The sequence below is a fragment of the Nycticebus coucang genome, chromosome 20, assembly GCF_027406575.1.
Source record: "Nycticebus coucang isolate mNycCou1 chromosome 20, mNycCou1.pri, whole genome shotgun sequence".
In the NCBI taxonomy this organism is placed as follows: Eukaryota; Metazoa; Chordata; class Mammalia; order Primates; family Lorisidae; genus Nycticebus; species Nycticebus coucang.
Genome location: NC_069799.1, coordinates 58855912 through 58869790, shown reverse-complemented (window position 1 = coordinate 58869790; position 13879 = coordinate 58855912). Strand labels below are relative to the sequence as shown.

General features: G+C 47.5%; 1 protein-coding gene across 9 annotated transcripts in view; it reads right to left on the bottom strand.

Moving 5' to 3' along the window:
- FRMD4A (FERM domain containing 4A) overlaps positions 1-13879 on the bottom strand; it is a 607160-nt gene that overhangs the window by 207211 nt on the left and 386070 nt on the right. The window contains exons 1-2 of one of the 9 annotated variants that reach the window (XM_053572756.1): positions 6486-6647; positions 5626-5782 (exon numbers count right to left, since the gene is read on the bottom strand). The exons of 7 other annotated variants lie outside the window; for them this stretch is intronic. The gene's annotated coding sequence lies outside the window, so the exon portion shown is untranslated. Of the gene's footprint in view, positions 1-5625; positions 5783-6485; positions 6648-13879 lie in introns of those variants that run through there. One more of the 9 variants, XM_053572755.1, reaches the window with a different exon arrangement.

The following is a 13879-nucleotide window of genomic DNA, read 5'->3' as shown; positions in this document are numbered from 1 at the left end:
TTTAAGAGCTTTCTGATCATTTTTGAAGATTGAAAAATTGTAGAAAGGCTGGTGATATAATCCATTAGTGCAAAGGCAAAATCGTCTGTCTTTGCTTCCTTCAGCTCCCCCAGCCAACCTTCTCTAATCTTGCAGGACTCACTGGAGACCCCAGAGGCAGGGGAGCCCTCGGCTCTCTCCTTCCCTTCCACAGCCAGGAGACCATGCCTTTCCCTGCAGAGAGCCCTCTCTGGATGGCTGGGTGACACTCACAAAATACCAAAGCTAACATTTCTTCCCATTGTACGCCTGCCTATGAAATTCACCTAGGTATCTGAAGTGAGAACACACCATTTATTTCAGCGGTGTTAATATCTCTTCTCCCATAGTCAGTCTCCTCCTTACACCCAACCACTTCTAAACCCTCTCAAAATTAGTCTTTTTGAGCCTCCCAATGACACAGTAAGGTGTGTGGGAGAAGCAGGGCACGAAGGCCAAGTTTCCTATTCTAAGAGTCTCTCAGACTTTCCAACATCATTACATCTGCTCTCTGGGTGTAAGTTTTCTTATAAATCAGACAACTGACGCTCAGAGAGACACAGTCATTCACCCAAGGCCTCATAGGTCGTGAGTGACAGAGGTGGTGAGGCCATCAAACCCAGAAAGAGATGAAGTCACAGTCCCTTCTCTGCCACACCGTGTTGCATCCTGTAGACCCATGTCAGGAGCCCAGGACCCCAGTCCTGGTGTGACAGCTGAGATGCTGGTGCGGTCCCTGGATGCCTGTAAACCCTACCTCACTTGCAAAAATGAACATATACACCCTTGACCCTCTAAAATGTTTGATGGAGTGATAATCCCAACCACACATACACGTGGGTTACAGACGGCACTGAACTTGGAGAGTGACGCGCAGAACCCGCGCTCGGTGGCGCCTGCCACTGTGGCCTTCTGCACATGTCTTTTCCCTCCTGCCAAGACCTGCAGGCGACATCTGTGCTACTGGTCACTCTGCAGTTCTTCTGTTGCGAAACACTCAACCATTCCAATAAAGGGGGACTGAGAAGGAGAACACTGCTCTCCATTGTGCTGCTCTGGGTCTGCCTCGTGTCCTCACCACCCTTCCCTCTCTTCTCTGAGCAGCAGAGAAGTAAATATCGGGAGTTTACTGGGGGTGGCCAGTGGGAGCAGGGAGGGGGAAGCCAGCGCCACTGGCCCAGCCCTGCCTGGCCCACACTGTTTGGTTGCCTCGTCTGAGCTTGTCACATCTATATACTTCTTCCCAGGCATGTGGCGAGAGCGTAATTGTGCATTTTATGGTTATGAACGGCACAGCCTGGCGACTCGCCGATTCTTATTTCCATTCCCTGTCACGCATTATCAATCTAATTCGCCATTACACGGCACTTTTTTCATGCATTCCTCGTACAGCAAGGACAAAGGGAGGCAAGAACCCTGCAAAGAAGCCTGCGGCCCCAAAGAACAGGCAAATGCGGATGAAAATTCTGAAGTGGAGTGTATGTCACACTTTATGGGGGCAAGACATGATTGCAAGAGGGACTTTACCTAACAATTGCAATCAGTGTAACTGGCTTATTGTACCCTCAATGAATCCCCAACAATAAAAAAAAAAAAAAGAAAAAAAAGAAAATTCTGAAGTGGTGGCCTCACATTTGGGGGAGGAGAGGTTTGGGCCATTTTGAAGTGAAAAAATGTGGTTAAAACATTCAGTATTTTCCAATACTGAATGAAGACTCCAGCCCTATGGTTGGCTGTGTATTGCCGACTGAGAAAGAGGAGACACAGGACCTAACAAAGGACATCAAACTTTAGACAACTGGGTTGTCCGGGCTTCTATTGATGCCTCCATAGATACAGGTTGGAGTCTGGCTTGGACACTCATTCTGGGATTTGCTTATTCAGTAAAGATTTAGGGAGTTCTCATCATGAGCAACAGGTTAAATGTACTGAGAATAACATGAACAAAAAGTACGTGGATTGGTAAATAATTGCTAAAAAGACAGAAGCAAGGAGGAACATGTGAAGGTAGCCAGATTTTGGAGCAAAGGGCTTGTGTGTACCAATTGCTCTTGACCATGGATAGTAAGCAGCTTCTTGTATTACTTCATGGGATGGCCAGAGCTCACCATGAAAACAAAAGCCTGCTAACCACTACGCGTGACAGAGATCATGCTTCCTAACAACCTAGACCCTATGGAGACCTCTTGGAGCTCCTTGCGTTTGAGTGTCTGGGGGAGGTTACTCACTTGGTTCAAACGGAGGCCACCCACTTACTTTTGCTTGATTATTTGGTAATAATAAGGACTCTGAACTGAACCAGAGCTTTCCTAATCTTCTATTACTTTCCCAGAACTGTGGCCTTTATTCTTTCCATCTTCAAAGAGAAGAACATTCCTCTCTGGGGAGAAAATACTCTTATTTCCACTGACACGATTATGAATTGAATACACACACATACTCATTAGCACCCAAAGTAAGCACCAGAGCAATTCACTTAACAGTAGCAACAGCTCGGATCATCATCTATAAAAGTAAGAGAGGGAGGATGATAGATATTTTTAGGATCACATTCCCAGTGGCGGAGCTCCCTGTCTTCAACGTGGGGTGTGTCTAAATTATTCCTTATAAGAGAAAGACATGCTGATCCACCGGGACAGAGGAAAGGGTGGCAGCTGATGGATTTAGTGAATGAGAAGGAAACTGCTGTGGAGAGAATTTTTGATAAGCTGGATTTATGCTGATTCGGAAAACTTCTCGCAAGAGAGAGCAAACCGTCTGGCCTTAGTGTGCAGGGTGAAGCCCAGAGTTCCAAGAGCGATTGTACCAGCTCTGGAGATGAAATGTTCTGGGAAAAGCAAAAAAAAAAAAAAAAAAAAGGGAGAATACTACCACTGTCCAATTATGGTTAGAAAGAAACATAAGATAAAATATTAATACTCGACAGCTCAGCCTTGCTCACAACAGATCAGAATCTCAGTAGCCACTTGGTCCAGATTCTGACTATATGATCTTGCTTATTACAAGAAACTTCTAGTATCTGTAGACCCTATGCAACGGATGGGATTATACCTCCTCTTCCTTTTCTTACTTGAAGGCCTAAGTTTTCAGAGACATCCAGTGTCTTCTTTTGTAACTTTCATGGCATTTTCAGAGAGCAGTGGACAATGGAGAATCCAGATGAGCAAGGTTGGGTAAGTGGACAAACACAGGGCCCTGGGGCGGTCACGAGGAGGCCTGGTGGGCCTGGGTTACTTTGTGACCTGTTAAGGTGAGGGAGCAGCTCTCCTTTAGCTCCCTGTTCAGTTCAGGAGGAATGCAGTTTTTAGGGTTCACATTGAACAACCACTGGAAGCTCATCAGCCGAACGCCCTCCTAGGAGAGAGGGCATTAGAAATCACTTCCAGTTGAGATGCTGAGATTTTTCACAATGAACAAATCTAAGCAGAGAATTTTTGCCACACATGTTCTCATCACATCAAATGATACACAAAAACATAAAAGATAAAAATTAAAGTTGTCAGCAAACTCAGACTCAAGATATTCTCATAACTATTCAGAAAGTAGTCTCAAAGAACTTCCTAAGCCAGTTAACTGTTAGCAAGCCTATTTCTCTGTCTTTATTGTTTTGAGACAGGCTCACCCTGTCATCCTGGGTAGAGTACTGTGGCATTATAGTTCACATCAAACTCTTGGGCTTAAGCTATCCTCTTACCTCAGCCTCCCAAGTAGCTGGGACTACAGGAGCCACGATGCCGCCTAATTTTTTCTATTTCTAGTAGAAACGGGGTCTCACTCTTGCTCAGGCTGGTCTAACCCTAACTCCTGAGCTCAAGCAATACACCCACCTCAGCCTCCCTGAGTGCTAGGATTACAAGCATGAGCCACCACATCCAGCATCTATTTCTCATTTTGACATATTTCACTAGAAATTCTCCAAAAGTTATACTGTTCCTTCCATCTTGCAAAGCTTTAGACTGTAAACTGTTCCATCGTATTTTCATTCAGTGTGGTGTGTGGCAGGTTAAATGCAGTTCTTGTAAGGGTTAAGTATGTGGCTTGCAGGACACATATAAATACAAATACAAGCATTTTGTGCGCGCACACATACCAGCACAAACAATATGAGTACAAGTGGCATATTTATATAGTAAAGTCAGTAATGACCTTTGAAGGAGGTCAAACCCTGCCCTTGCTTAAGGATAAAGGTAGCCTGGTCATCCCCTCAATAAGCAAGTTCCTGAAATTTCCTTCTCATCGCCCTCTCTCCCACCACAAACCAGGTACCAATCACTTTTTCACCCCCTCAGCAAGGCCGACTCCAGTTTTTTCTTTGGCGACTCCTGCCCATCTGCTATCCCACTGTGCTCTTTTCCCAAGTTCCAAGCAAGGACTCCTATCTTATCTTTTCCTTTGAACTCAGGCTGTAACTTTGGTGTAACAATACAAGCGAGGGCTGTTTACATCCTGGATATGGTTCTCAGGGACTATGAAATCAGCAACTCACTGGACCCCAAGGGGCCTCAGTTTCCCCAGAGACAAGATGATATTAATGGTGCTAACCACCTGCCAGGCTATCAGGGGACTGGGCAATAATGTCTACAAATTACAGAGACCCTGCACCATAAACAACACATCTTATTAATAAAATATAGTCCAAGACAATTGACAAAAAGAATATGGAGCCCATCATACTTGATGAACACAAAAGCGAGTGGAGAGATTTTCTGATCCTCATTTCTACTAAAACTATTTTCCTTTAATGAAAGAATAATTTAATTTTTGTCTGAAAGGTTAAGCCCATACAACTCTACACATCAGGCCTTCCTTCTTTCCAAGTTATCTGCAGGCAATATTGTATTTATTGGCTGACAATACAATGCTGATTTCCAAGCATGTACAAATACTGCCTAGAATTAGATTGACTGTATGTATTCAACCTCTCAGGACCCAGCTCCACATGCCACAGGACCCTCATTCCTACCAGGCCTTAAATAAACCCAAACTTCATTTGTAGCAGAATGGATCCAGCAGAAAATGTCTCCTGCCATTCTAGGTTGCAAGAGACAAGTTAACATTTCAAGAATCAAAACCAGATTTCTGCTGATCTAAGGCTTTGGTCTTGTGGCTTTGTTCAAGTCACTCTCCACCACAAATGAGGCCTGTGCTCTGGCTATGAATGGGCTTGATGCAATTTAAAGCCCAGAAATAAAAGAACGAAATGTCCTCCCACCCCTGCAAAAGCACCTTGTCACACACATTAAAGGTGGCACAGATGACTGCACTTGACTGTTCAGGTACCTTCCAAGGGCTCAGTGGAGTCTGGGCTCTCTGGCGCTTTCCCTGGTATCAGTCACACCTTGGGGAAAGGGCGACACTTAGGGATGCGTAGGTGAAAGGGACCCTCTGACAGACAGATGCAGATGTCAGTCAAAAATGGAACAGGCTGTCACCACTGACCAGCTCAGGTTTAGAAATGTGCCCAGTTGGGTTTTCTGAGCATCCCTTTCATCTATATCTGAATTCCAAAGCCCGAGCCAGCAGCAGCAGCCTCTGCTGAGACGTTCCATTCATCAGGGAGACAGAGTCTCGTCCATTCATGGTGGGGTCAGGGAGCCCTTTACCCACCTTGGCGCTCAGCAAGCCGTGCTTCCCGGGCGGGCGGCTGGCACGGCTGCATCATTCGGAACGGGGATGTCTATGAAGAAGCCACCGCCACAGCTATTATTAGATCAGCCATCCCTTGGAAATCTCGCAGACTACGCCTGAATCCACAGTTACTCTGCTGACAGGGTATGCGAGAAAGGCACCGGCTCGCTGGTTACCCGCGGGCAGCCCCCGGCATTCACAGCGCAGGACTGGGTCATCTTTCCTGAATTCAAACGTGCACCAACGTTTGGGCAGCTGCATTACGGTCCATAGCCATACGCTTAGCCAGTTTCAAATGAGCACGTGCTAAGGGGGGGTTCCCTCCTGCTCTCCTCCCCTCCTCGGCTCCCCCTTTTTCTGCAAACTTGCTGCAGCCATTTGGAATGTAACCAGGCAGCCGGTCCCTCTCAGCAGTCCCAGGCATCAGCTGCCAGTCTCCCTGTCACCCTTGTCTGAGGCACCCTCTCCTGCACCCCTAAAACAGGACTCCCCTCTGTCACTTTCAGAAAATAGTTTTTAGCCCTCCCCCAGCCCCTCTTCAGCTCTGCCCACGGCAATGCCCTTTCACGTCTCCCCGGTAAACGGCCCAGTGTGATCCGAGGCGCCCCAGGAAAGTGCGCGCGTAGGGGGAAGGGCCCAGAAGGCAGCTTAGTCAGTGCCCCACGTGGGGTTTGCATTTCAAAATTGTAACATACGCGAAATAAAAGACTCCAAGCCCACAATCCTGAAGGAGAGGCAGGTCCCTTTCCCCCTGCCCAGCATGGAAAAAAAATCAGAAAGAAAGCACCGCATACCCAATGGCTCCCTGCCACCGCGACCGGGAAACAAAGGCACGTTACCTTTTAATTTTTGCGCTTCCCAGGGAGCCGAGGAACTTGGGGCTGGCAGCAGTTGGTGCACCGGGAACCGGCCTCCCATCCGCCCCGGCGCAGGCCCGTGGCCTACCAGGCGGCCTCCGCGCCCGGCGCCGCCTCCCGCCCCGCCGGAGCCGGCGCGCCCCCGCCCGGATCGGGTCCCGGCTCGGCCGCAGCCTCGGTCCGCACAGCCTCGGTCCCCGCGTCAGCCCATCGCCGGCTCCCGCTGCGCCTGGCCCCGCGCCAGGCCGCACCGCGCCCCCTGCGCCCCGGGCGGCCGCTGGGTGGTGCGCGCCGGGCCCGGCCGCCCCCACCCTGATTCCGGACGGCAGCGCGCGCCCCTGCCCCCGCCCCCCGCGCCCGGCCAGCCTCGGCCCTGCAGAGCCGGGACGCCCCGAGCCGCCCCCGCTGGCCCCGCTTCCCCGCCCCTCTCCCGCCGCACCCGCAGGCGACACAAAGTTCGCTGCGACCGAGGCTGGGCTGGGGTGCCGGGCACGCGGATCCCCAAACTGGGCACCCCTGACGCCCCCTCCCCGCGAGAGGTCCTCTCCTACCCTGCGAGCCCAGATCGGCGGCTCCCTTGGCTGAAGGCGCAGCTCTTACCCCTCGATCGAGTCCAATTGTCTTGAATTTTAATCTCTCCTCAACTCTTAAATGGAAGTTGCTGCAAGATAACCTAGTCCTGGGGCTATTGTCAAGATCTGGCGGCTGTGACCGCGGGAGGGAGACTTCCATGGCGAGAGAGGGAGGGGACCAGGCTGACCCGTTCGGTGTCAAACAGAGAAACTCCAAAAGGATCCCCCCCCAGGAACAATCACTTACACTGTGTGCCCAAATGTTTATTGCTTGAGGAGCTCAATTTGCTCTTAGACACATTTTTTTCATGAATTGTCAAAACACGGTGATAAAATAAAGGGGGGAGCTGGCGCCAGCGTTCGCTGAGCACAAGCCAACCTGTTTCGGGGGTAAAATCTTTCTCTAAGACCCTTGTTCAACTCTCAGATTCCCCAGGCAGCTAGTCCCCATTCAGGGGAGAGGTTGGTTTTCCTCCCGCCCTGGTTGGAGGCCCTGGCAGGTCTATGGGCATCATTTCCAGGGCACCAGCAGGCTGTGAAGTCTCACAAACATTGTAATAAAAAAGAAATCTCTCAGCGCCTGTGGCTCAGTGAGTAGGGCGCCGGCCCCATATGCAGAGGGTGGCGGGTTCGAATCCAGCCCCGGCCAAACTGCAGCCAGAAAATAGCCGGGCGTTGTGGCGGGTGCCTGTAGTCCCAGCTGCTTGGGAGGCTGAGGCAAGAGAATCGCCTTAAGCCCAGGAGTTGGAGGTTGCTGTGAGCCGTGTGACGCTGCGGCACTCTGCCCAAGGGCGGTACAGTGAGACTCTGTCTCTACAAAAAAAAAAAAAAAAAAGAAATCTCTCACATCTGGTTTCCCCATAGACTACAGATTAACTCTTCCCAGGCTCAGGTCTGCATTCTTTCCTAAGATCAGTCAATAGAAAGAAGACATAGAGTTCAGTGTTGGAGAAAAAGTTGGACACCAGTGTTCAGGATTACCAATGTTATTTCAAGCCATCAGGATGACCTAACTGGTCCGCAGGAACTTAACTTGATGATCTGAATCAGGGAAATGGGAAGCTAGGTTTGAATGAGATTTGGGGGGTGCTTTTGGAGTTCTTGAGAGTTGTTCCAATGTACGGCCCAACTTTTTTGCAAAGCAATTATAGCCCACCGCCTGGTGTTCCCAGGCCCTCAGAGGGAATGTTATTTCTTTGGGGGTTTTGTTTGTTTGTTTTGCAGTTTGGCAGAGGCAGGGTTTGAACCCGCCACCTCCAGTATATGGGGCCGGAGCCCTACTCCTTTGAGCCACAGGCACCACCCCAGACTATTTCTATTAGTTCTGGTTTGTTTTGACTGCAACACCCAGGAGGAGGCAGTAGAAAATACTGGGACCTACAACATTTCTCCCCCAGTATTTCCTTCCCATCCTTAGTGGGAAGTATTTCTCCCCCATATTTCCTTCCCATCCTTAGAGGAGTCGCTGGCTCCATCTGCGTCCACCCTTGGAGTTTTCTCTGTATCCTAGCCTCAACGAGTCCCACCAACAACTCTTTTCCAGGATCCTTTTCTTACAACATAGCACGCTCCCTCCTCCTCCCCCAAGGGCAGAGGTTTTTTTCTCTCCATTCTTTCTTTCTTTCACTCATTCTTCACATTCAATTGATCGCCAAACCTGCCCTTGTAATACCTCTGGGAAGCTCCTTGGGGGCAGCTCCTGTCTGACTTATGCTGGAGCTGAATAAGTCACGTCTGAGTCATGTTCAGTCCCTGGATGTTTCTAGCAGCATTGGGAATGGCTTCTGGTCTGGTCTTGTCAAACACTTTTCTTTACACCAACCAGCAGAATTTTTGTATAACTCAGATTGGGTTCTATAACTTAAAACCTACCCGGGGCCTCCCTGGCTGTGGGAACCAAGGCCACACTCCTTCAAATGGCTAGAGGGTCCTGAGCACCAGGCCTTGTCTTGGTGTGGCTTATCCATCCAGCCTTATCTTTTGCTGCCTCACCAAACCAGGGATCCTGCTGTCCCCTCTCCTCCAGCTACATAATAACCCTCTTCCAGACTCCCTGGTCACCCAGCAGCCAGGCCCAGGGGACAAGAACTCAGATCACACCACCGCTCTGTGTGATTCAAGACAGTCGGTGGCTTCTCACTGCTCCTAATGTCTCCTCTCTGTCTTCCTCCCACAGTGTTCCCGTCCCTCCCCGACCCTCCCCGTGCTTTGTCACAAGCCCCATGTCTGCCCTTGAACCACTGTTGCTCTCTTGTGGCCTTCCCAATTCCTGTTCACCCTGCCTGGAAGGCCCATCAAGCCCCCTATCCCACTCACTGGGTAGCTTACTCCTTGTCACCTGCCCTTCAGGTTTTAGCTCGAATGCTGTTTCCTGGATGTGTTCTATTATGAGACATGTGGAGGACTCTTTACCCCCAAACGTCATGTATCACCATCCTATTTATTTCCTTAACACTTAGCCACAATCGATCAATCTATAAAAGATTATTAATCACAGCCCTGTTTTAAGGTCACGCATTGATGCCAGACTGACTGGGCTGAAATCTTACCTGTGCGACCTCCTTGCTGTGCAACCTTACGCAAGTTTCTTAACCTCTCTGGGCCTCAGTTTTCTCATCTATGAAGTGGGATTGTTGTAAGGGTTAAATGAGCTAATACATGCAAAACACTCAGAACAGGGCCTGGCTGTGCTAGCATAAGGCCAGTGAGGGTCTTTGTGTATCTTATTCCCTCTGCACCCCCACAGCCACCACAAGTACCTGGCACAAAATCTCCTTACCCCCAAGCCTTTTGTGCTTGGAGCCTGGACTAAGAATGGATCAGAACTGAGGGAAGAAGAATCACATTTGAAGAATTTTAAAGTACTGAGAGAACTAGGCCACGGTAAAACTTGATGAATGAAACAAAATTCAACTTAAGTTGCCTGGAAGTTAATGAAAAGCTGAAAGAAGTAGACTCTCTGTTTCTCCAGTGGTTGATGAAAAGCCTTGGCGATCAATCCCACAAGAGTCTGTTCCCCGAAGAGGGCAGCCAAGTCCACCACTGACAACTCAGGCAGTTACTGGCAGAGATATAAAGGACCTTTTGCAAGGTGTTGGTCCACTGACCAGGCCTACATGTAGTTAGGGTTAGAGAATATAGTGTTTTTCAACCTTTATCATCTCATGGCACACTTGAGCCTATAGTTAACCTTCCGCTGCTCACTTAAATTATGTTGATTCCCCCCCCAACAAAAAAAAACTGTAAAAAAAATATGCTTACTGTGCTTTGTACTTCTGTCGAAAATAATTAAATGATCTTTAAAATTTTTCTTGGCATACCTAAGATCTTCCCAGGATATACTGGTTGAAAATCTCTGATAAAGAGCATTTCCACTTCCAGCCTGAGCTTACTACTTTTTGAAGAGTCTTACTGCAAAGAGAGCTGTGGCAGGCTGGTTTTATAGACATTGCTTTTGTAATCATTGCTGAAGAAGAGTCCAAAAGAAGGACAAAGACTTTGTTTGAACAGGATTTGAGACCTGAATATTGGGCAGCTTTGGCCTTGCTTACATGGAGTTAAGGAACTTCATTTTGCAAAGAACTGAACTCTCAGAAAGGAGAGGTGCTGGAAATGGGGGAAACCAGAAGGGATGCAGAAGGGCGGTGGCACCCCCCAAAAAGAAGGAAGGGAGGGGTGGCATCTGCTCATGAGGAGTGAGGGACCCGAGAGCCTGTGCCTGGTGCAGCCATCTGAGGGGACAGCTGTGGGCCCAGATGGGGACTGACTTCTGAGAGGTGTGTCTCCTTGGCTTCGTAGGGCGGGATAGAGGTGGACTGTAAGTCCTTGGCCACCAAGCACCTCAGTGGCAACTGTAGACAGATGACAAGAGACCTCTTTCCCGTATCAAGGTACATTGCAAGCTGAAGGGAAGGAGCAGGGAACAAATTCTTGCCATCTTGATGAATGAGTAAGGCTGTAATCAGAATTAATTGGGTTTAGAAGAATAATGTGATTTTTTTTTAATGCCCAAAGTTATGGAGTGAAAATTATACCTTCTACACTAATAAAAAGTACCAGGTTCTTAACTATGGGGTCTGAAGTCACAGCTTCCCTAACAAGCTCCGGGCAGTAAGGGAGACAATTAGGAGAGGATCACTCAGCTCTGATGGTAGCTGCAGGTGGGGAAAGTGGCTCCCTCACCAGTGTTTGTTTGCCTCATGGATCTCTGAGGACTGACGGTGGATCAGAGGCTGGATAATCCTGTCCTAGGAGGACAGGCATTGGTCATCCATTGACTCTTTGTCCAGTGAGACTTCAAATGCATCATAGTTTATTGAAGCTGCCTCTCCTCACCTTGAAAATGAGCCTGGTAAGATTACTAATACCCGTTTTCAGCCTTGTGAGAACTATGGTTTCAAAGGCGTATTAAATATTTCCAGAACCATACAATTGATAATAATTAACAGCTGACATGGTTACAAGACCCCCCCCCCCACTGTATGCCAGGCACAGTGCTAAGAATTTTCCAAACATTAGTTCAGTTAATCATCACAGGACCCAAAAAGAGGAAGTCACATGCCTGAGATAATTCTGCTAATCAGAGTTGAAACCAGAAGCATCCTTCTGAAACATTGTTGCTCTTACCTTCCTCCTTTGCAGACCACAGACTATACACATCAAATACATTGGCAATCACAGGAAGCATGGCCACGGATTTACTTTATATTTACTACTAATTATGGATTGAATCCCAGAGCTGGATGGCACCAGGGAGTTGACAGTATGCTGTGTTGATCCACAATTCCTAACTTGTACCATATGGGTATAGTTTACAGCCCATTTTCTGTATCTCTACTGTCTAACTCTGATCCTTTTTCCTTTCATATGTCAACCAGGTTTTAAGAGCAGAGAAAGACCCCTGTGGGGTAGGTTAAAGTGCTTGGCTGGTTGCAAGTGAACCCTATTATATTTTTATACCCAATCTTTTGTTCTTTTTCCCAGGTCATTTACAGGCCAATTCTGAACCACTTCAATCAAAAAGAAAGAATACCAATACCATCTCCAGGGGCCTGTGATCAATCCTGAAAACCGTGGTCCCTGGGGTATATGAAGAAATTATCTAATGTGTGTTTTAGTTTTAAAATGAGCTATGTCATTTAAAAAGTAACTATATTTTATATTATGTTCTCCTGACATTAGATGGTTGTTTATTACCATTTGGGGTTGGGAGTCCTGGTTCGGACTGTCTCTATTCATAGCAAAAAATAAAAACAACCCAGGGCAAGGCTTTCTGAAACAGACAGGAATCAATAAAAATATCACAAGCTAATTAATGGAATGCAGAGCCCTTGGGAACACATGTATTATAGTGAGTACCACAGTAGGAAAGTGGTTAATGTTACAAGTACATTCAAGTACCTGAGGTCAGCTCTCTCACCAAACCCTGTTTATTTACTCAGAGATATACATTAATAAGAATAGTTAACACTTAATTGACATTTACAAGCGCCAGCAACTGATTATGTGTTTTACATATAATAACTCCATCTTCTCAACAACCCTATAGACAGGCACTGTTATTAACCTCATTTGTAAGTGAGGGAATGAAGCACAGAGAAAGGTTTGCTAACCTCAGATCCTACCGTGGATAAAGGAGCAACTGCTCATTATCAGACTCTGCCGTCTGAGTCCAGAGCTGGTGCACTTGACCTCCACACAGGTTCCTTTCCACGCTCAAACCTGTGGAGGCACTGTGCCCCTTCTAGAGCCCCACAGAAATAGTTTTTATTTATCTAGGAGCCTTATACTTCATTGCAATGGGCAGGCAAGGCAGAAATGTTTGTGAAATTGAACAGAAAAGGTTTTCAGCAAGCATCTTTTTCAGTTGTAATTTCTTACAGCGTGAAGGCTGATGTGCAGGTGATAATCAGTTGATTGATCTTGGTCAGTCTACCAAAGGAACAGTAAGAATATTTTGAAAGGAAGAGCCAAAGCAAAAGGGAAGAGCCCAGGGCTGGAACATGTGCCTCTCATCGACAGGCAGGAAAGGCCTGTTTCTTAGAGTTGAGACAGGGCTGGAAATGGTCATCAAGTGATGACTTGGGAGGTGACATTTCCTCCTTCCACCTAGTAAAAGTCAAACCTACTCCAAATTATAATGGCAAATTATTTTTAGATGAAAGAATAACATAAGGTTGGGTGCAGTGACTCACACCTAAAATCCCTGCTCACTGGGAGGCTGAGGTGGGAGGATGGTGGAAGCCCAGGATTTAGCAGTTGCAGTGAGCTATGATGACACCACTGCACTCCAGCCTGGGCAATAGAGTGAGACCCGTTGCTAGAAAATATTAAAAAGAAAACAAATTTCTAGATAGGCAGGTGGTCAGGCTACTTGTTAAGATGGGCTTAGGATGAGGGTTAGGAACGTCCTTCTAGCAGAGTATATAATATATTTACTGAGGTGCTGCAATTTAATTCCTGTCCCTCCCATGAGTGCAGGAACTTTTGGCTATTTTGCTTCTTGCTAAATCTCCTAAGCTTGGAACAGTCTCCGGTACATATTAAATGTTCAATAAATATTTGTGGAATGGGGGAACAAAACGAATGAATAAATATTCATGGATATAGAATTACCGTTTTAAGAATTTAATGCAGATGTAAATGCTTCCTAACCAATTGTCTCCCTATTTCAAAGGAAGTATGACCACGCTGCCCAGCTTCTGAAAAATCTCTCACATCCTGGGTGACGCCAAAAGTGCTTAGCATTTGTTCCTCACGAGGCACTGGCCGGGCTGGGACAGCGCAGGAACCAGATGCAGAGAG